At 48.5% G+C, this 23,277-nt stretch overlaps 1 long non-coding RNA gene across 1 annotated transcript in view; it reads left to right on the top strand.

The window, feature by feature from the left end:
* The window catches only part of LOC144577354 (uncharacterized), a 29,509-nt gene extending 15,751 nt beyond the window's left edge, over positions 1–13,758 (top strand). The window contains exon 3 of the long non-coding RNA XR_013521045.1: positions 11,459–13,758. This is a non-coding gene — a long non-coding RNA (uncharacterized LOC144577354). The remainder of the gene's footprint in view (positions 1–11,458) is intronic.
* The last annotated feature ends 9,519 nt before the right edge of the window (positions 13,759–23,277 follow it).

The following is a 23,277-nucleotide window of genomic DNA, read 5'->3' as shown; positions in this document are numbered from 1 at the left end:
AACCTGAGAGGCTGAGGGCCTGAGGCGCCAGGAGGGGCTCCTCGTCCTCCGTCCAGCTGCTGGGGGTGGCATGGTAGGGTCTTGCTGCCCTCTGACCTGGACATACCACAAGAGTGCTCTGGTTGAGTGACCAATCTGTGATTCCCAGCTTGCAAGCCAAAGGCAGAGATTCCAGTTTAGGAGATCAGGGAGGTTTCTGAGAAGGGAAACCAGTCATGAGGCCCCTCAGCCCTTGGCTCTGCTGCCTTCTGGAAGAAGCTGACTGGCCTTGGTGTGGGCTGGGCATTCCCCTGGGGTAGGATGCAGTGCTCCAGAGGAGAGGGTGAGTAGAGGGTAAGAGGTGAGTGGGAAGGACAGGGAGGAACAGGAGGAAGTGAGATGTGGCAGGGCCAGGACAGCCTCTGCTGGTCAAGACAGCCTGGAAGCCACAGTGCTAGGACTCAGAGTCAGCCCTCTGTCTATCCCAGAAGATGGCAGGTTGCCGCAGAGCCTGGGCAAATACCCAGCTGCCCTCAGAGCCAGGTGTTCCAGGGACACCACTGACTACAAGAGACAAAAAGTGCCCGTAGCTTCCTGGCTGGGACACGTCCCCAGGAGCATTAGCCTGGAGCAGAGGCTGGGCCCATCCTGACAGCTTGCCCATGTCCCCAGCCCCAGGCTGCTGCACAAGGGCTCGAACCCCGGGGACAGGTGGATGGCACACAGGGTCATGCTCACTGGGTCCAGTGCCAGGGCCTGAGAAGAGGGAGGGAGATGCAGGAATCTGACAGGCACAAGCCTGGCAGGGCCCAGCACTCTGGCTTCTCTCATATCCAGCTCCAGGCAATGCTTCCGTTCAACACGCTCCCTGCAAGGCTGTGTGGCCTTGGGCTCAGGGCTTTGGCGGCCTCCTGTCTGCAGAAGTCCCACTCCCTACTCAGAGAAAATTCTCCACCCCAGGGTAGGAAGAGAGAAGATGATTATGCCAAGGAGGCCTGGGAAGAAACAAAGATACCCATCTGCAGGAGCCCCTGAGTCAGGTGTGGGAGGAGGGAGAGACCCGGCCCAGCAAAAGCCAGTTTGTGCCATACTCCTCCACCTCAGGCAGAGAGCAGCTGCAGGGTGGCAGCCAGGGCCTGGAGGAGGTCAGGGTGTGTGCTGGGCTGGCACCAAACAGCCTTCAGTCTTGGCTCCCATACAGCTTGACACTCCTTTCGGAGTATAACTGATGTCAACCACCCAGGGCTGCTGCCAGGAGTCCACTGTGTGCTCAGACTGTGCTGGGCCTGTTCACAGCAGTGCCACAGGGCCACGGGCACAGAGCTCTGGCTGGGAGTCACTGCCAATCTACAGTTTGCCCTCAGGTGTGTGGAGGCAAAGTCCTGCATATGTACCCCAGAACTTAAAGTATAATAAAAGACCGGCTTTGCACTCCTGGGGAGAGGGTGTGTGACAGGTAACCTGCCCACAGTGGCTTATTGGTGGCTTCATGGCTGTGATGACACTATGTTTAACATTTACTCATTATTGTTCTCCAGACCCCATGTCTCAAGAAAAGTACAGATGATGGGGCAGTGGGTGCAGCAAACCACCACTATGGCACGTGTATACCTATGTAACAAACCTGCACAATCTGCACATGTACCCAGAACTTAAAGTATAATTATGCAAAAAAAAAAGCACAGCACAGGAAATGTGTTGTTGGGAGAGCAGCAGCACACATGTGGAGTGCCAGCTTCTCATCTGGGACTCAAACAGCTTTGCTGTTTTCCTCCTTGCTCCAAGTCATCCATTTTGACCATTTTATAGCAGCACGGACCCTTGCCAAGACCGAAGTAACTGTTATTGAGTTAGGAATCTTTCTATTCATGCATTGATTTAGTATTTCATTCCACAGACATTTAGTGAGTGCCACTGTGTGTCATCCATTGTGACATGTTGGGAATAAAACAAGGCCCCTATCCTGGGTGAGCCGATAGGCCACATCCCACCCATCAGCTGACATCTTAGAAAGGTCACTAGCTACATCCAACCCTGACGACTGAACACTTTCAGTCTCTTGGAAGAAAGATTTTTTTTTTCTGAGACCAGGTTTTGCTCTTGTTGCCCAAGCTGGAGTGCAGTGGTACAGTCTCGGCTCACTGCAACCTCTGCCTCCCAGGTTCAAGCAAGTCTCCTGCCTCAGCCTCCCAAGTAGCTGGGATTACAGGCATGAGCCACCACACCCAGCTAATTTTGTGTTTTTAGTAGACATAGGGTTTCTCCATGTTGGTCAGACCAGTCTTGAACTCCCGACCTTAGGTGATCTGCCCACCTCAGCCTCCCAAAGTGCTGGGATTACAGGCATGAACCACCATACCCAGCCAGAATAAAGATTTTAAAATCTGGCTGGGCGTGGTAGCTCACGCCTGTAATCCCAGCACTTTGGGAGGCTGAGGCAGGCAGATCACGAGGTCACGAGATCAAGACCATCCTGGCCAACATGGTGAAACCTCGTCTCTCCTAAAAATATAACAATTAGCTGAGCGTGGTGACGCATGCCTGTAGTCCCAGCTACTCAGGAGGCTAAGGCAGGAGAATTGCCTGAACCTGGGAGGCGGAGATTGCAGTGAGCCGAGATCACGCTGCTGCACTCCAGCCTGGCGCCTGGCAAAGGATCAAGACTTTTCTCAAAAAAAAAAAAAAGTTTAGAATCTTCAGAAAATGAGAACTCCTCCAAATAAGATTGTAATTGTTTTCACATATTTAAAAATTTTATATTTTAAATGTAACAGTCATATGGTTCAAATATAAGAATGACATCAATGGTTCAGTGAGAAGTTTTCTTCCTAACTTTTCCCTAACAGTTCCCAATTTCCGATATAAAAAAATGTTATATCCTCGCAGGATTCATTTATGTAAATACATGTTCTTAGTTTTCCTCTTCATTATTCCAAAGGTCATTTACTACAAGCAGTTTCTCTTGCTCATGCATCCTGGAGATTGTCCCATTCCACAAGAGAAGATTTCCCATTTTTTTCTTACAATCGCAAAGTGTTCCTTGTTCTAAACCAGCCTTCTCTTATAGTACTGAGTGGCTGGTCCCCAGTCTTTTGCTCTCAGACTGTGCCATGTATGTCCTTTCAGACGTGGGCCGGTACATCTGTAGAATGGGTTCAAGGGTCCATAGCTGAGAGAGAGATTGTAAATTGTCCTCCATAGAGGTTGCACTGCTTTCATCCCCACCAGAAATGTATGAAAAGGGCTGTTTCCTGTTTTCCCTATCAGGCTATTTATTTGTTTGTTTGTTTGTTTGAGCCAAGGTTTCACTCTGTCACCCAGGCTGAAGTGCAATGGCATAATCATAGCTCACTGCAGTCTCAAACTCCCGGGCTCAAGTGATCCTCCTGCCTCAGCCTCCTGATTAGCTGAGAATACAGATACTTGCCACCACACCTGACTCATTCTTCACTTTTTGTAGAAATAGTGTCTCGTTATATTGCCCCGGGGTTTGGGGGAGTCTCTAATTTCTGGCCTCAAGCAATCCTCCTACCTCCACCTCCCAAAGTGTTGGGATAAGCTAATAGGGAAGAGGCAATATGAGGCCTCTAAAGAAGAGAGATAGGAAGCAGGTAAAGTCCAGACAGAAGCCCGGTGCACGCAGAGCATTAGCCACTGCCTGCAGCTTTGCTTATGAGGCTGGACAGATGGCTGGGGACTGTGTATCTTCAGACCATGATGTTTTAACTGTGTTTAGAGCAGTAAGCCTTACAGCTGATAAATGGGGTTTTCTCTCCTGGTGGAGCATAAGACTCTAGGAAGATAATCTATGAGGAGAGCCTGAGGGAAGAGAGCTTAGCTGGTGTATGGGGGTATGAGGCTGTGTGTTAGTCCCTTCAGGCTGCCATAGCAGAATACCATAGACTGCGTGGCTTAGGATCAACAGAAATGTGTTTCTCATGGTTCTGGAGGGTGCGAAGTCCAAGATTGAGTTGCCATCAGATTCTATGTCTGGTGAGAGCCTGTTTCCTGGCTCACAGAAGGTGCCTCTCACTGTCCTCACCTGATGGAAGGGTGTTACTGGGGACTGAGTGTCTTCAGTGTTATTAGTGCTTCTTTTGTAAGGGCACTAATTGCCCTTGTGAGGGCTCCATCCCTATGACCTACCCACCTCCCAAAAGCATCACCTCAGGGATGAAGATTTCAACATGTGGATTGTGGAGGACACAAACATTCAGAACATACCAGGTAGGCTGTAATAGTGAACAGCAAATACGTATGCATTTCTGGTAGGGAAAGAGACCAAGGGAGACACAGAGGAGGGTGGAGAAGAGGAAAGTCCTCTCCGAGGAGGTAAGGTTTGGGCAGAATCCATTTCACAGATCTGGGAAGAAAAGTTCCAGCAAAGGGATGAGCTAGGGTCAAGGTCCTAAGGGGAAGGAGAGGAGAGGGGCCTGCTCAAGACAGTCAGTGACCTTGAAGGAAATGGGGCAGGGATGGTAGTCATGAGCAAAGCTGGGAGCCTGGGGGATGCTGGACCATGGAGAGCCTGGAAGGCCACAGCAGGGAGTTTGGGGTTTATCTTAGTAATGAGGAGAAAAAGAAACTGGTCAGAAAAACCACATATTGCATTTTTCCATTTCTATGAAATATCCAAAATAGATAAATCCAGAGAGACAGAAAGCAGATTTGTGGTTGGCTGGGGCTGGGGAGATTGGGAGGAAATGTGGAGTGACTAATAACGGGCACTGGTTTCTTTTGAATGATGATGAAAATGTTCTAAAATTGATTGTGGTGATGTTTGCACACTCCTGCAAATATACGTTAAAAAAAAACATTGAATTGTATACTTTTGGTGGGTGAAAAAGCTGATTTATTTATTTAGAGACAGGATCTTGCTCTGTCGCCCAGGCTGGAGTGCAGCGATGTGACACAATCACAGCTCTCAGGTTCAAGTGATCCTCCTAACTCAGCTTCCTAAGTAACTGGGACTATAGGTGTATGCACTGCCATACCCAGCTACTTTTTAAGGTTTTTTTTTGTAGAGACGGGGTCAGGGGCTGGGGGTAGTCTCACTACATTGCCCAAGCTAACCTCAAATTCCCGGACTCAAGTGATCTTCCGGTCTTGGCCCCTCAAAGTGCTAGGTTTATAGCCATGAGTCACTATGCCCAGTCTTGTTATTTTTTTAAAAAGATTTTTTAAAATAAAAATATATGAAGGATAATAGCAAGCTGTTAGAGGGTGATTTAATGAGCAGTAGCATTGTCACTCAGGCTGTGGTGGGAGAACAAATGGTAGGGAGGGGAGAGTGGGGGCGGGAGATGGCTGGGAGGCTAGTGCAGTGGGCCAGGCAAGAGGCAGCAGTGACCTGGCCTAGGTCAGTCACTTTGTGATGAGGATTAATGAGAAGCCCAGACTGTGGTATTTTCTGAAGCTAGAGTTTGATAATGAATTGGATGGGAGGGGTGGGAGAGAGAAATGAATCCCACCCATTTAACTGCAGTGAAAAGACTGGAGGAAGAATCGGACAAGGGGAGGGATGGGGCATATGAGCTCCATTTTGGACATGACAGGCGTCCGACGTGTCCGCTAGGCAGAGGGGATGTCAGGGCAGGGCCACCACCATGTAGATAGTCACTGCTAAGAGCCAGGCACTCTCCCAAACACATACATTAAATCATGAGTCTTCTCAGTAACCTATGAGGTGAGAGCTATAGTTACCACTGTCCATACAGGGCATATTCTATGTACCACTTCAAATGCCCACGCCATACCTCTTATTCCAGCCATTGCTCCAGTGACCAGTTTTGCACAGGTCTGGACCAGTGTTGTGTAAATGCAGCCTGACAAGGCCTCTCCATATGCCTCTCGCCTGATATTGTGATGGGGGGACACCCATGGAACCTGCTTGGCATTGACACATGAGCCACCCAGAAGTGCAGGGGAGCTAACATTCCATGGGATGACACAACAGGAGCTGACAGATAACTGTCCCTCTTCTTCCAGTGACTTCTGAAGCACATTTCACAAAGCTTCACAGAAAGACTGAGTGGTGTTCACTCAGAGAGATGTTAACACACTCTCGAATTGACTCCCCTTTCTCTGTTTCATATCTCCTCCCCCACACCCCTGCTCCCTGGGATCATGTTTCCAAATAAACTACTCCTGCTGAAGCCCTTGTCTCAGGCTCCATGTAAGAGCCGATCTTACGGAGAATTTCACAGCAGCATCACACTAGCGCCATGCCCACCAGGGCCAGAGCGGGGCTTCACACCCCAGCAAGCTTCTCTCCTCTCTTCCGTGTTGCCTCTCAAATATCCCAACCTCTAGAAGACATTTAAGGGCACAGGCCTAAATAGAATCTAACCATCTAACTGGGAGAGACTGTAAACAAGAAAAAGTCCCCACCCCACACTCACATTTAGAGACGAAGGAGCTGGAGAAAGAGCTGCCACCTGGGTAGGAGGAAACCAGGCCAGTGTGGAGTCCGGGACTCCAAGAAAAGGCAGCATTGCAAAGAGGAGTGAGTGCTCTACTGTGCAAACACTGCTGAGAAATTGATGAGGTGAGAACAGGAGATAGACCTCTTGGATGCACCGACAGGAAGTCACTGGTCACTTGGACAAGGGCAGTTTCAATGGAGTGGCAGGGACAAAAATTTGGCTGGAGCAGGCTAAGAGGGAGGTGAGGATTCAGAGAGGCAGCCAGCAGGGACAACCAGTTCAAGGAGGAGTGTGGAAAAGGGAGGAGGAAGCGGAGCAGAAGCTGAAGAGGGTGTAAGGTCAAGGAAGCATTTGATTTGAAATGAGAGAGATCATAGCATGTTTATGTGCTGAAGGGAATGGTCTGGTAGACAGAGGGAGTTGGATAGTGGAGCAAGGAGAAAGACGATTTCAGGCAAAGTCTTCAGTAAGTGAAGGGATATGGTATACAAAATGAAGGGACTGGCCAGGGATGCAAGAGGAGGCCATCCATCCATCCATCCACCCATTCATCCATCCACCCATCCATCCATCTATCCATTCATGTCTGTCCATCCATCCATCTGTCTATCCATTCATCTGTTCATCCATCCATCCATCCATCTGTCCATCCATCCACCCACCCATCCATCCATCCTCCCATCTACCCATCCATCCATCTGTCCATCTGTTCATCCATTCATCCATATACCCATCCATCCATCCACCCACCCATCCATCCATCTGTCCATCCATCCACCCACCCATCCACCCATCTGTCCATCCATCTATCCACCCATCCATCCATCCATCTTCCCATCTACCCATCCATCCGTCCATCTGTTCATCCACCCACCCATCCACCCATACATCCATCTGTCCATCCATCCACCCACCCATCCACCCATACATCCATCTGTCCATTCATCCACCCACCCATCCACCCATCCGTCCATCCATCTATCCACCCATCCATGCATCCATCCATCCATCCACCCACCCATCCATCCATCCATCCACCCATCCATCCATCCATTCATCCCTCCATCCATCCACCCATTCATCAACCCATCCATCTGTCCATCATCCATTCATCATCTGTCCATCCATCAATCCAACCATCCATCCATCCATCCATCCATCCATCCATCTACCTGTTTGTCCATCCATCCCTTCATCCATCTGTCCATCCATCTAATCCATCCATCCTCCCATCTACCCATCCATCCATCTATGCATCCATCCATGCATTTATCCATCCATCCATCTATCCATCTGTCCATCTGTCTGTCCATCCATCCATCCATCCATCCATCCATCCATCCATCCATCTGTCCATCTGTCTGTGTGTCCATCCATCCATCCATCCATCTGTCTGTCCATCCATCTGTCCATCTGTCTGTCCATCATCCATCCATCCATCCATCCATCTATCCATGCATGCATCCGTTGTGAGAAAAGAAGGCAGCAGTGGGCGTAGATGCAGGTATCTTGGGAGATCTGATAGTGAGAAGGCAGTTACATTCCAGCTGATGACATTCAGTTTCTCAGCAAAGTAAGAAGCAAGATCAAGATCTTTAACAATGAGAAACTAAGGGAAGGTGTTGAGGGTTGGAGAAGATGTGGAATGTTCATTCGGGGAGTGGGGGCATGAATTAAGTAGAGAGATACAGTAAGATTACTGGGCAAACTGAGCGCCCACTTGAAGTTTGTGGTCAGAAGAGTCAAGTGCAGCTACTCAGCATGGCTGTGAGTTTTCCCAGCAATGCTCAGCTGCTCAGTGCAGGTGCAGGATGTTGGGTTTAAGCAGAGTGGAGGCTGTGTCAGGAGATTCCAATTGAAGGGAAAGGAGTGAGAGAGGAGAGGGCTTCTGAAAATGGGTGATTCTTGTCAGGGCCCACAGAGTCCAGCTGGAGAAGGGGGTTGTAGGCAGTGAAAGAGGGCAAGTTCAAAGGCAGGGAGGTCCCAAAGGGGACACAACAGTGAATGGAGATAATAGAGTAAATGAGTTGAGGACTCAGGAAGGGGTGGTCAGACAGCAGGGGGTTCAGAAATGGTGAGGCATAAGCCATGGCCATGGGAGTGGGAGGCAGAGGTAGCAGAGTGAGAGGTAGCAGAGTGAGGGGCGGAGAGTGAGGGGCGGAGAGTGAGAGGCGGAGAGTGAGAGGCCAAAGACCAGGAGTGGGAGGTGCTGGGTAGACATCTACATGGATGACCTTCCTTGTCCCCCAACTCTTAAACAACTACCCCTCCTACCACTACCCCTTCATCTGCCTTCCCTTTCATAGCTCCTCTGCCTAAAATTATATTACGTAGGGCTGGCTCATTGGTTAACTATCCCTGCTGCCATCAGAATGTAAACCTCTGAGGGAAGGGACATTTTCTCTCTGGTCCACGCTTATGAACTCTATTCTAAGAATAGTACCTGGCCTACATTATGTGCTCAGAAACATCTGCTGGACAAAAGAATGGATGAATGTTAAGGTTTAGGAAAAGCAGAGAGGAGTGGTGGTGGAGAGGAAGACCGTGAGCCAGGCAGTAAAATCTGCAAATGAGCAGGAGTGGGCTAGAACATGGCAAATACTAGAAGGGATGATGGCTGGACTGGTATCAGGGCATAGCCGCAAAGGAGATGAAGACTCAGAGTGGGGAGGAAGTGGGAGAAACCTAGAGGTGGCCATGAAGGCAAGGATGATGACTTGCTGCCTCCAGCCACACTGGTGTCAGGGATGTGGAAGAAGAAAAACAGCCAAGACAGGAGGTGGCGGCAAGGAAGCTGTGTGTGGGGGTCAGGCAGGTTTCTAGTAGAACAGGACGGTGAAAGGAATGTTCAAAGGGAAGGGTGAGTGTATGGGGAGATTTTGCTGATGACAAACCATAAATTCCCGAGAGCAGAGTGAAAGGATCCCAGGGATTGGGTCAGATTAAGGGAATAGAGCTATATGGGGGTGAAAGTCTTGGGGACAAAGGAGGACCAAGAGTCTCAGGCTTCTGGAGGTGACTGGGGACACAAGGCCGCAGGGCATGATGGGATTATCCTGTAGGTCTCTCTCAGGCAGGTGGGTACCCCTGCTCATGCCAGTTCCTCCTCCAGCCAGGGCCGGTGAGCCATGGACCACAGTGAGGCAGTGATATTGGGGTAGGAGGTCTACAGGGCTTGTCAGACACCGAGCGTCTGCGGTGGGAGGAGAGAGCAGCTTTGGGTACTGGAAGGAAAGTCAAGCAGGCACTCCAGAGACTAGATTGTCATCCCAATCTTTCCTACAAACCATGATGCAACATTGGCAAAATGGGCATGATTTTCCTTATCTATAACATGGAGAGGAGAGAGAGGGCAGACTCCATCAGGGGTAAGTGACAAAGCCACAGACTGACATGAAGAGGCTTCCCAGGCCCTCTGGAAGGGAGTGAAGCCAGCAGCCTGGCTCCTGGGATGGGGTGTCCCCTACTCAGCAGCTCCATGGGACTGGAAGTGGGCCCAGGGAGCCAGCCAGAAGGAGGCTGTGGCCAGAGGCTTGATTTGTTGCTGGGGACTAGGATGCAGGGAGCCAGGTTCTCATCCAGGCTTCACCCACAGCAAGTGTGTGACTCTCCCTGGCCCTCTGGGTGGGGATTATAATAACTACCTTGCTTACTCCAGTTGCTGGAGGCCAATATTCATTGAGCATTCATCATGAGTCAGGCATTAAGTCATCCTCACAATGGCCCTAGAAATTAGCCTCTACTATTTCACCCCTAGGGAGAAGGTGAGAGACACATAGAACATCTAAGTCACTTGCCTAACACTCCATAGTTTGTAAGTGGCAGGGCCAGGATCTTCACTTTAAACTACACATTATAGATTATCATTTAGGTTCCTCAACAACCTGTGATCCAGATATTACCAACTACAAACAATTACTATCTACAAAAAATTACCATTTACAAACATGGCAATGGCTCAGAAGTGTTCAGTTATCTCCCCAGGGTCACCTGGCTGACTGTAGCAGAATCAGGATTTGAACCCAGACCTAACTTCAGAGCCAATCCTCTTCTCATTGGGTTGCACCCCCAGCATCAGCACAGGGACAGTTCCTCAGACCGGCTGCCCAAGGCCCCATCTGTGAAAACAGGAGAGGAAATGGCAGCCTAACTCCAGGCAGGGCCCGGACTCAGCAAGGGGGTCTACAGGGCTGAAGAGGCAGCTGGCCAGAGATTCCACAGGAAGCATTTTGTTGACACGTCTTCATCACTCTGGAATTTGGGCAAAAATATTTACCCCTTCTGAAATTCACCCAGAGGAAGTAGATTTTCTGACGCATATGAAGAGTGAAACCCATCTATAGCTAAATCTTCTTTAAGAACAATACCAGCTGAGGGGCTGTTTACATTCCAGCTTCTTTTGAGAATCTCTGAAGATGATTAAGTCCTTGTCAGCTGGTAAGGGTTGGCCTCACCACTTCTCATGTTGAATCATTAAGGCATGAATCCTTCAGTGAATCCTTTTTGGGTATCATTTAGTGAGGAAGGAAGTGGGGACAAAGCTATGTAAGGCACTACTTGCCAGAAGTCACCAGGTGGGAAGGAGAAGCGTGCAGAATTCTAGAGCCTTTCTTCACCTGGGGATGTGCACTAATGATGCACATACTGGGCTGTGAAGACCCAAATTTAGGACAGGGAGTTAGAACCACCCACATTGAAAATCTAAGGGCCCATTTCATCTTGCAGCCACACCACGCTCCCACCAATAACACAAATACCATAGTACAAATACTACGCTCAGTGAATGTTAATCAGCCTCATAAATAGTTCAGGGAAGGCTTTGAGGAGGAAAAAGGTGGAGTTTCACCTGGGCCTTGAAGGGAATTTAGGAGGCGCAAAGGTGGGGAAAGGAACAAGGCTAAGAGAACAGCATGAGCAGGGCACGTGGTGCACTGGGGGAGGGTGTCATGGGAGATGAGATTAGACAACTCCAGAGCCTGGAGTCCTTTACTCCAGGTACCTGGTGACCACGTGGTGATCTGCGTCTCCTGTTCTCTACACCTGACTTCTCTTAGGCCCAGAACCACATCCTGCTCCACAAGCTTCTTCCCTAGCAAGCAAGGAGTTGCACCTGCCCAGAGAGAAAACCTTTTCAAACGGCACAAAAGCACTGGAGAGATGGGCAAGGCCCCACTTGATGATCTGGCTCATCCATCTGCAGCTCTGACCATGCTAATAGCTGTCTGCAGTGATAGAAACCTTCTCCAGCTGTGCTGTCCTCTAGAATGGCACTAGCCACCTGTGGCTACTGAGCACTTCAAATGCGGCTGCAGAGACTGAGGATCTGTATGTTAAATCGTATTTCATCATAATTAATTTAATTTTAAACAACCACATGTGGCTGGTTTCTGGAGTGGGCAGTGCAGTACATCTACCTGGCCATGGATGGTAAGCTCCGTAAGAGGCCGATTGTGCCTGCTTTGCTTATAGGCTTATCCTCAGCACCTGCACCAGCCTAGAACATGATTGGCACTCAATTCATTAAAAGTTGCCAGGGAAATGAATTAGTGGATTCTCGTTTCCTCCACTTTGCCACAACCTCCTTAAGAGCAGAGATGGTATCTTTAAAAAAAAAATTCTGGTCAAAAACACATAAGATCTACCACCTTCACCATTGTTAAGTGTCCAATTCAGTAGAATTAATTCAGCAGCATTCTATACTCATGTTGTGATACAACAAAAGAGCGTGTCTTTTTATATTCTTAGGACCTAGCACAGTGTCTGGCACATAACCTTTGTAAATATCGGCTGAAGAATTGCAGAGTACATGCCTTTGCAAAGGCCAGAACAGAGGTTCAGTGCCATCCATTACCACTCTCCCACACGTCCACTGGGGCTTTACAAACAACCTTGGATGAAAGCTCTTGAGTCTAGAGAAGTGGGTAACAAAGGTTTACAAGATGATCTATTAAGAGTAGCAAATACAGGCCGGGCGCAGTGACTCACACCTGTAATCCCAGCACTTTGGGAGGCTGAGGCAGGTGGATCACTTGAGGTCAGGAGTTTTGAGATCAGCCTGGCCAATACGGTGAAACTTCACCTCTACCAAAAATATACAAAAATTATCTAGGTGTGGCGGCACACGCCTGTAGTCCCAGCTGTTTGGGAGGCTGAGGCACGAGCATCTCTTGTACCTGGGAGGCAGACGTTGTAGTCAGCAGAGATTGCACCACTGCACTTCAGCCTGGGTGACAGAGCAAGACTCCGTCTCGAAAAAAGAAAAAAAACAACAAAGATAAAGCTTAATCCACATGACATATGGATTGGCAGTAGCACATAAATATGATTGATAAGTATACGAATATTTGGAAGTGCTGCCTGTCCATTTGTTGCTGATTATGTGGAGATCACTTGTCTAGGACCCTGGGATAGACTGATGTTTCTAACTGCTGAACAGGGTCTCTCCCAGCCTCCAGACACTTTCTTCCTACAGTTCAGGGAGCCCTCAATACACAGTAAGAATGAAGAGGGTGCAGGTATGAGCTTGAGGAGGACTGAACAAGGGAGATTAGCCCTGCCAGGGCATTCTGAGGACTGTGAAGAAGTGGAATATTGGCCACAGGCATCTAGGTAGTTGAATCATATCCATTTTTGAGCACACTCCAAGCAGAGGAGAAAAAACTTACATTCTGGCCCCAAGATATATTTCCAGTCTGTTAGTCATAAAATTGTGACATACCACCAGGGTATATCAAGATAGTTTGAGGAGAAGACCTTTTCTGATCCTCAGTTTTCTATGCTCTCTTTCCTAAAGGTGATCTTCCTAAAAAGGCATCTAAGACAAGGCATCCCCTTTCCTACTTGCTGGGGAAAAGAGTTTTGCAAGAGAAAGCTGCCCCTCTCACCCATGTGACCCCCACTCTGGGGCACTGCCCTAGGGGTAGAAATCTCCAAGGCATCAAACACAGTGACTTCTGGGGGTCAAGTGACCGGGGAGCAAGTCTTTCTGCAAGTCAAGTGGTTTCGAGCTCTGCTTTCAACAAAATTAAAAGAGGCACTCATCAAATTGTCAGCAGATCATAAAAAAACATTTTGATAATAACGTTATTAGGTATATAACTTGGAAATAGTTCAAAGAACTGAATGACATTCTCATAACAAACTCATTGGCTTCCACTTATTTATTTATTTATGTGGTCAGTGTTTCTCAATGTTTAAACCTACAAAGACAAAACATAGGAATAAAATTCATGTTGAACCTTGTGTGAGTCTAGCAATAAGTCACCCACATATATGTACATTAATTGGGAAGAAAACCTGCCCCAACCGTTTTATGAAGAGATGCATTTCCAATAAAAATTTACTTTTTATGTTTAATAGTTGTTTATCAAATTTTCTAATTATTTACATTGCTCTGATCGATTGAGTATCAACTAGTCTAACACTAAAATCATAACAAAAAAATTTAATGCTCAGCTTTTGGAACGGAGGAGGTTTTAATCTTTAAATTTTATTTAATATAATAATCAAATATTTTCTTTCTTCTTTTCTTTTTTTTTTTTTTTTTGAGACAAGTTCTCCCTTGGTCACCCAGGCTAGACTGCAGTGGCACAATCACTTATCACTGCAGTCTTGGCCTCCTGGGCTCAAGCCATTCTCCTGCTTCATCCTCCCAAAGTACTGGGATGACAGTCATGAACCACCATGCCTAACCAGTAAAAGATTTTCAAGCATAAAAAATAAATACAGGCTGGGCGCTCTGGCTCACACATGTAATCTTAACACTTTAGGAGGTCAAGGTGGGTGGATCACTTGAGCCTAGGAGTTGGGAGACCAGCCTGGGCAATATCGTAAAACCGTGTCTGTACAAAAAATACAAAACTTAGCCAAACATGGTGGCGCATGCCTGTAGTTCCAGCTACTCAGAAGGCTGAGGTGGAAGAATCATCTGAGTCCAGGAGGTTGAGGCTGCAGTGAATCAGGATCACCACTGCACACCAGCCTGGGCAACAGAGCAAAACTCAGTCTCAAAAAAACCCTTACGGTAGCATAAAATACGGAACAGGAGTGGAATGGAAATACAAGTTCTTGGAGAGAATAAAATAATATAAATTTCTAAGCTGTTTAATTAGAGTTTGTTCCCCTATTTTTTAAATGAATAATGTTGGACACAGAATTGCTCTGGGATTTAGATTCTATTGAACATTTAAAAGAAAGATAAAATGTTTATTGGAAAATGTCAATATTCATTTCTCTTTGAATTTTCATGACTATAAAATATAATAAAGGCATATAGAAAGTGAAAAGTTAATATTCATAAAATGCTAAAAAGGATATCCTTTGGAACTATTTCAATATGTGAAGGAAAATTTCAAATGCCAAGTTAAATACAAGAGAGTAGGTCGTGTAAAAAAAATCTTTAAGGGGCTTTGAAGGTGGCTGTCTGGGGAGATAAGGTCTTGTGTCTCCAGTGCCCTCTCTCACCCCTAAAGTACTGGGGTGGGCCTCTGGAGGTACATCTGCCTGTACAGGGAATCTTTGATGTAGCAAACAAAAACAAAAACAAAAAAACACAAAAAACCCTCACAGCATGCTCTGCCCTTGAGCTCTGAAGCCACAGTCCTGCCAGCCCCACTCCTGCTCTCAGTCCCCTCCTCAGGCCTAAGCCTCCCCAGTCCCCCCACCCCCTCCCACCCCACTGCCCCGCCTGCAGTCCACCCCACTGTCACCTCCCAGCCCTGGCCAGCCCTGGAGTAAATAAACCACCGGGCAGGGACCCAGACAATGGGCCTTGGCAAGGAGTTAATGGGCTGGGCCTCTCGCTAGCCGAGTGTGACCGGAGCTGGCAGGGGGCCTGGCCTGGCGCCAGCATCCATTACGACCAGACGGAGCCAGGGCAGACTTGGCACGAATAGGCCCCACAGCTGGCAGATTCAGTCACCCTGGCCACAAGGGCACGAGGCCTGCCCTGGGTACCCGCTGCCACCATGGCTGCGCTCCCTGCCACCTTCTTCGCTGCCAGTGTGGCACGACCACCTGTGGGCACTCAGCCCCTGGGCCCTGACCTTTGGTCCTCCTCAGGGGACTGTCCCTGGTCAGGCCTCTTCCTGTCCCAGGCTGCCTCTGAGGCTGCTCTGTGGCCCCACAGACTGGGGGCAGAGCAGGAGGGGGATCGGGGGGAGGCTGAGGGTTGGGCTGGGGGATGCAGCTGTGACCCACCCACCACTTGAGGACAGAGGGAGGCTGCTGAGCCAGGCTGGTGTTGGTCAGCAGGAAGAACAGGTGAAGCAAGCCTCATTTCTGGTCTCCAGATGGAGGACAGGGCCTTTCTTTCCCTGTTCCTCAGAAACCCTCGTGGGCCTGGGCTCTGCTCCGGCTCAGCAGCTCCACTCTGCAGGGGGGTTGGCAGGGGGCAGGGACCACCTGAGGGCTCACTGAGTCCCTGCTAAGAAGCTGTTCGAGTTAGGGTTTGCAAGCAGGGCTTGCCTGGGGGAAAGGGCATTTCTTGTTTTTTGGGTTTACTGCTCCTCCCAGGCTCTCTGGGTCCCTGTCCCCTGGGCGAGGGCTGTGGCACAACGTCCTCAGGGCAGGGCAAGCCTCCGTGTGGAGCTGATGGCTCCTCCAACACTGAGGAGCTCCACTGACTCAGTCTTGCTGAGCAGAGGTTTCTTTGGTTTGACTGCTGGGAGATAGATCATTCCACTGGGCAGAGTCTCCACATTTTAGGGGACGGTCAGTATCTCTCTCCCCTGAGAGGTCCAGAAAACCCCACAGAGGAGAGAAAACACCAGGCCACATACCTGGAGTGACAGCCCCTGCTCTCTGAGGTCACAGGTGGAGAGCAGGGTAGGTCAGGCCCTGAGGGCTGTGGCTGCTGGAGCCAGCTCCACTGGGCCTGATAATCCCTGCAGATGGACGTGGCTTCCCGTCCCAGTAGGCAGTAGTAATCCCCATCCAAACCCACTTCCCCAGGGAGAGAAGCTGACACAGGGGCGAAGAGGCACTGGAAACACGGAAGAGCAGAGGAACAGCAGCTGAGGCTCTCGCCCGGCGCCAGCTCCTGCCCTCAGCTTCCCTGCCCCCTCTGGAAGCTTCGGATCTTTACTTTTTTTGGGGGGGAGTTCTCTTCCCAGAGAAAGTTCTAATACCTGTAGAATACCAACTGACTAACTGAGCGGGCTGGTTTGGGGCTTGGCAGGTGGGGAAATGCGTGGCCCACCCAAGAACACTGACCCAACAGCCCTGTGGAGCTGCGGTCTCCAGACTGAAAGAGGATACAGCGTCAGCAGACGAACAAAACTGGCCTGGAGCCAGGCGCATGACTCACTCCTGTAATCCCGACATTTTGGGAGTCCAAGACTGGAGGATCACTTGAGCCTAGGAGTTCAAGACCAGCCTGGACAATATAAGGAAACCCCATATTTACAAGAATTTTAAAACTTAGCCAGGCTAATGGTGGTGCATGCCTGTAGACCCAGCTACTTGAGAGGCTGAGGTGGGAGGGTCGCTTGAACCGGGCGGCAGAAGTTGCAATGAGCCGAGATTGCACCACTGCACTCCAGTCTGGGCAACACAGCAAGACCCTATGTCGAAAATTAAAAAATCAAAAACCGGCCTAGACTAAGGATGTGAAATGTCCAGACATTTTGAATAGATAAGAGGGATGGTGGGAGGGACGAATTTTTATAAAATAAATATTGACATTTGGTGGTGAAATATAAATATATACAAATCTTTTTTTCCTCTACAATACTTACTTTTTTAGTATCCTTGAAGGACCCACAAAAATCACTTAGGTCATTTAGGCACATAAAATGTGTTATGCATAACTTGGCTCATAAAATTGTCACCTTTGTTATATGGTTTCAGAGACGTGAAGACCTGTTTAACAGTTAAAAGTATGCTGTTAATGGAGACTCTTTATTTTTCCCCAATATTTTTTAAAACCAAAAGATTCCTCAAGAAGTCTGATTTGATTTTTTTTTAATTTTTAGTTTTTGGCCATGGCCTTCGTCTGGACTCATACATCCTTTTGGTGGCCTTCTATGAAGTAACTTCTAGACCCTTCACACTAGATAACCTCACACCTTGACCTGAGCAGTCAGTTGCACAGGACGCAGTGCTCAGAAGGGTCTTGCATTTGGTTTAAAACTCTGTTGCCATCACAAATATATATATATATTATATATATATATATATATATATATATATATATATATATGTCTTTTTCGAGATAGGATCCTGCTCTGTCACCCAGGCTGGAATGCAGTAGCATGTTCTTGGCTCACACAGCCCCTACTTCCTGGGTTCAGGCTATCCTCCCACACAGGCATGCACCACCACCACCCTGATTTTTTATAATATTTTATTCTATTTTATTTATTTTTTTGAGACAAGGTCTCTGCTCTGGAGTGCAGCGGTGTGATCTTGGCTCACTGCAACCTCTGCTTCCTGGGCTCAAGCGATCCTCCCACCTCAGCCTCCTGAGTAGCTAGAACTACAGGCATGCCCACTGTGCCAGGCCTAATTTTTTATTTTTTGTAGAGACAGGCTCTCACTATGTTACCCAGGCTGGTCTTAAACTCCTGGGCTCAAGTGCTCCTCCTACCTCAGCCTCCCAAAGTGCTAGGATTACAGGCACATGACATCACACCCAGCAAATTCTTCATAATTTTTTAACAAGGGGCCTGTACTTTTACTTTGCACTGATCCCCACAAGATAAGTAGCCAGGTCTGGTCATACCGCCACCTGAAGCCCATGCTGACCTTCTCTGGCCCTGGGAGCTGTCAGCAGGTCTCACCAGTGTCATCTCTCCAGGATAATGAGGCCCTTGCCCTTTCGTAACTCCTGCTGGTTCCCTTCAGGGTCCTGCGTGCCTGGTTTTGAGCCTCCCCTGTCCCTGGCCAGCTCATCAGCATCTCCTTACATTCTCCTTTGGCCCTGGGGACCGCTGGGAACACAACAAAACACAACCTATTCCCCTGTGGCTGTCAGTAGGGCGGGCGTCAAGGTCTGCTCCTCACTCCAGCTGGTGTGCCCCTTGGGGAACCATGCCTCGCGGAGCGGGAAGGCTTCAAAGAGCCGGTGCCTTCCTGGCCATTCCCTTTGCATCCTGATCCAGTCCAATGATGTTTTTGCAATTTTCCTGTCAGCTTGGTGGGAAAAGTTCAAAGAGACTCTGTCTTCCTTTCTGGCTTCCTCTCCAGACGGCACAGCTTTCTCTCAGCGGCTCCCCTGCCCCACCTCTCTCGAGGAAATCAATCTCTTTCCTCTCCCCCGTACCCAAAAAGGTCCATTTCTGAGCATTATCCTGAAATCAAGCCACGGCGGGCGGTGGGGGAGCTCAGGCACAAGGTATGTCGGAAGTCGGCCAACCACCTGGCTTGGGGCCTAACCACCAGTGTCACCTGTGGAGGTGGACTGTCCAGAGGATCTGGGAGGGAGACAGGGAGAGAGCTCCTGGGGCTGGAAGAACATTAGCACCTCTCCTGAGGGCTCCCACAGTCCCCCATCTCAAAGAAGGTGACAGATTGTTCACAACCTACTTTTCCTGGATACACTTTCTAGTGGCCAGAGACAAATGGGGATGTGTCCCCTCTGTGGCCTTTCTGTGGAAGAAGGTTAGCTGTCAAGGCTATTCCCTGGGAAGGGCCTGGCACCCCAGGGATCTCAGAAGGGATGTCAGAGTTCAGAATGTATGGCAGTCACTCCTGGCCAATTCCATCACTCTCCCAATTCACGAGTTTCTAGTTCTCCCAAGGCATCCACTGTTGCTGCACATTGTGGATGTGAAACCCTAGTGATGCGCTCGGGGAGTGCGCATGCCCAGTTAACATCACTCCTGCATCTGCTCCTCTGTCCCTCTTTCCTCCTCCATTAAAAGGGATCCGCAGGACTTGAGAGTAGAGGAGCCTTGCCTGCCATCTCCACCCACTGGAGGAGAGGCTGCCACGCCCAGGGAGAAACCCAGGGCTCCAAGCCTTCCCTTTTTTTTTGTCACAACAGGGTCTCATTATGTTGTCCAGGCTGGTCTTGAGCTCCTGGATTCAAGCAGTCCTCCCACCTTGGCCTCTCAGCATTTTGGGATTATAGACGTGAGCCACCACGGCTGGCCCCAAGCCTTCCCTTTCGAGATCAGCACTGAAGGCAGCCAGAAACCAGCTGCCTACCAACCCCAGACCTGAGAAACAAATCTAAATAGGTAGGACCATCAGCAAGCCAGGAGCCCAGGTGAACAGCAGGCCCAGAGCCAGGAGGAAGTTGCTCTGAAACTCCAAATCCTGAGAGTAGAGGGGCTGGTTTCCAGAAAGGCTGCAAAGGGTAAGACCTGTGGAGAAGACTCCAAAGGCTCTGGAATAAGGGGGAAGCAATGTGGGGCAGCAGAAGGGCAGAGGACAAATGAGTCAGCAAAAATGACTTCCTACCTCCCAAAGAGGACAGGAGTGAGGGTGGGAATTTCCAGTAAGAAAGACTGGCAAGATGCTGGGTAAAAGCTGAAGGGGAAAGAAGTACAGGGGCAGGAAAATAACACCACTGGAATGAAAATGGTTCGCCTGGAGTCCAGTGATAAGAAGAGGGACTCAAGTCAGTGGGGGGATCTTAGCCATCTCGGCCAATCTCATGGGCCAACAGCACTGGGACTTTCTCAGTGGAATGAATACATAGGGACTTAGAGGCACGTGCTGCTACTGAGGGAGGCACCAAGTGAGAAATGGAAGAGACCAGGAGAGTGGTCCACGGCCACTTCACTCAGGCAGAAGGGCTGTGGGAACAAGATGGAGGTCCTGACTGACCATCCATGCTCTGGGTCTCCAGGGAAATGTCAGCCTCAGAGCTGTGCTCAGTGTGTGGAGCCAGCTACCTGCTGGGGAAGAAAAACTTAAGGTAGTTCCTTGCCTCACATGTGCCAGTTAGGCTAAGTAATTATTATATTTTAAAGGAAGCAATTAAAAAAACAGAAGAATATATAGGTGAACACTTGAAAAAATATATATATATATGTATATAGTCAAGACAGGGTCTTGCTATGTTGCCTAGGCCAGAGTGCAGTAGCTATTCACAGGCACGATCATCATACACTACAGCCTTGAACTCCCGGGCTCAGGTGATGCTCCTGACTAAGCCTCTCAAGTAGCTGGAACCACAAGTGCATTCCACTGTGCCCAGCCTTCTTGAACATTTTTATATGAAAAGTTACATAAGCATAAAAGTAACAGAAGTCACAAAGGAAAGGCCTGATTGATTTTGCTATGTTGAAAAAGATTTGTGACTCAAATAAGTGAAATTATAAGACAAACAGCAGTTTATAAAGAATTATCATAGACAGTAAAATACTAACTCCAAATGTTAAAAACAGCCAAATAATAAGAAAGAGGCAACTCAAAGAAGAAACAATGGCAATTAAGTATTTAAGTGTTTCTAACTAATTTAGAAAACAAGAAAGGGAATAACTTTCCCTTTAACTTTCCCATTTAACAACAAGGAAATGTCTCATTTTGGGCAGATATCGTGGCTCATGGCTATAATACCAGCAACTGGAGAGGTAGAGGTGGGAGCATCGCTTGAGCCCAGGAGTTCTAGATCAGCTTGGGCAACATAGGGAGACCCCTTTCTACAAAATAAAGAATAAAAAATTAGTGAGCATGTTGGTGCACTCCTGTTGTCCCAGATACTTGGTGGGCTGCTTGAGCGCATGAGCTCAGGTCAAGGCTGCAGTGAGCCATGATCATGCCACTATGCTCCAGCCGGGGTGACAGAGTGAGATCTTGAAAGAGAGGCTGGGTGCAGTGGCTCATACCTATAATCCCAGCACTTTGGGAGGCTGAGGTCAGCAGTTTAAGACCAGCCTGGCCAACATGATGAAACCCTGTCTCTAGTACAAAAGTTAGTCAGGCATGGTGGCTGGTGCCTGTAATCTCAGCTACTCAAAAGGCTGGGGCAGGAGAATCGCTTGAGCCTGGGAGGCAAAGGTTGCAGTGAGCCAAGATCTTGCCACTGCACTCCAGCCTGGGCAAAAGAACAAGACTCCATATGGGAAAAAAAAAGAAAAAAAAAGGAAAAAAGAAAGAGAGAGAGGGAGGGAAGGGGAGGGAAGGGGAAGGGAGCATGGAGGAAAGTCCCCTTTCACTCATAAAATTAGCAAAGTAAAAATGTTTCAGGCTGGGCATGGTGGATCATAGCTATATTCCCAGCACCAGATGGAAACGTGGTGGTTTAGGATCCAGGTTCTGTCTAGCTGGACAAGCTAGGGGTCTTCCCTTGAGAAGGGAAGACAGCTTGAACTCAAGAGGTCAAGGCTGTGATTGCACCATTGCAGCCTGGGCAACAGAGTGAGACCCTGTCTCAAAAAAAAAAAAAGTTTCAAATGATAATACAATTGACCCTTGAACAAGGGTTTGAAATGCGTGAGTCCACTTATGTGCAGATTTTTTTTTTTTTTTTGAGACAGGGTCTCACTCTGTCACCCAGGCTGTAGTGCAGTGGCACAATCATGGCTCACTGCAGCCTCGACCTCCCTGGGCTCAGGTGATTCTCCCACCTCAGCCTCCTGAGTATCTGGGACTACAGACATGTGCCACCAAGCCCAGCTAATTTTTATATATTTTTTGTAGAGATGAGATTTCACTATGTTTCCCAGGCTAGTCTCAAACTCCTGGGCTCAAGAGATCCTCCCGCCTCAGCCTCCCAAAGTGCTGGGATTACAGTCATGAGCCACCATGCCCAGCCCAGATTGTTTTTTTTTTTTTTTCTTTTCTTTTTTTTGAGAGGGAGTTTCACTCTTGTTACCCAGGCTGGAGTGCAATGGCGCGATCTTGGCTCACCGCAACCTCCGCCTCCTGGGTTCAGGCAATTCTCCTGCCTCAGCCTCCCAAGGAGCTGGGATTACAGGCACGTGCCACCATGCCCAGCTAATTTTTTGTATTTTTAGTAGAGACGGGTTTCACCACGTTGACCAGGATGGTCTTGATCTCTTGACCTCGTGATCCACCCACCTCAGCCTCCCAAAGTGCTGGGATTACAGACTTGAGCCACTGCGCCCGGCCCCAGATTGTTTTCAATAAAAGTTACACCAAGTATGCCTGCCTCTCCTGCCTCCCCTGCCTCCCCATCTACCTCCTTCATCTCTTCTGCCTCTGCCCCTCCTGAGACAGCAAGACCAACCTCTCCTCTTCCTTCTCCTCCTCAGCCTATTCAATGTGAAGATGATGAGAATGAAGATTTTTATGACAATCCACTTCCACATAAAGAATAGTAAATATATTTTTTCTTCCTTATGATTTTGTTAATAACGTCTTCTTTTCTTTATTGTAAGAACACAGAATATAGTTAAGTTTTGGAGGAGTCAGAAGTTATAAATGTGAACTTTCAACTACTGGGGGTGGGAGTGGTCAGTGTCCCTAACTCCAACATTGTCCAAGGGTCGACTGTATTGTATTCAATTTTTTCATACCATCTGTATCCAGAGATGGTTAGCAGTCCACTGATCATGCTTCCTTCCATATTGTATAGGTGATGCAGGGAAGTGGCTGCCCAGACAGGGACTATATTCCCCAGTTCTCCTTGCAGTGAGTGTGGCACCATGCGACCAGCCCTCGCTAATGAAAAATGAATGGAGGTAGTGTGTGTCACTTCCAAGCTGACATGGTAAAGATGTCCCTTCTCCACCCTCCCTTTCTCTGTCTATAGTGGCTTTTGAAGGTACATGCGGAAGACGCAGAATGACAAGCTAGACGGAACCTGGACCCTAAAGAATTTGAAGGCCACCCACCAAATACTCAACACTGAACAGCACTGCGAGTGAGAAATAAACTTTTATTGTGTGAAGTCTTTGAGATTTGGGACCTTATCTATTATAGCAATTTGTGTTGCTTACATCTATGACCCAGAAATTGC

This window comes from Callithrix jacchus, chromosome 8 (genome assembly GCF_049354715.1).
Source record: "Callithrix jacchus isolate 240 chromosome 8, calJac240_pri, whole genome shotgun sequence".
Classification (NCBI taxonomy): Eukaryota; Metazoa; Chordata; class Mammalia; order Primates; family Cebidae; genus Callithrix; species Callithrix jacchus.
Note: the sequence above shows the minus strand (reverse complement) of the source record. Positions and strands in the feature narration are given on the sequence as shown.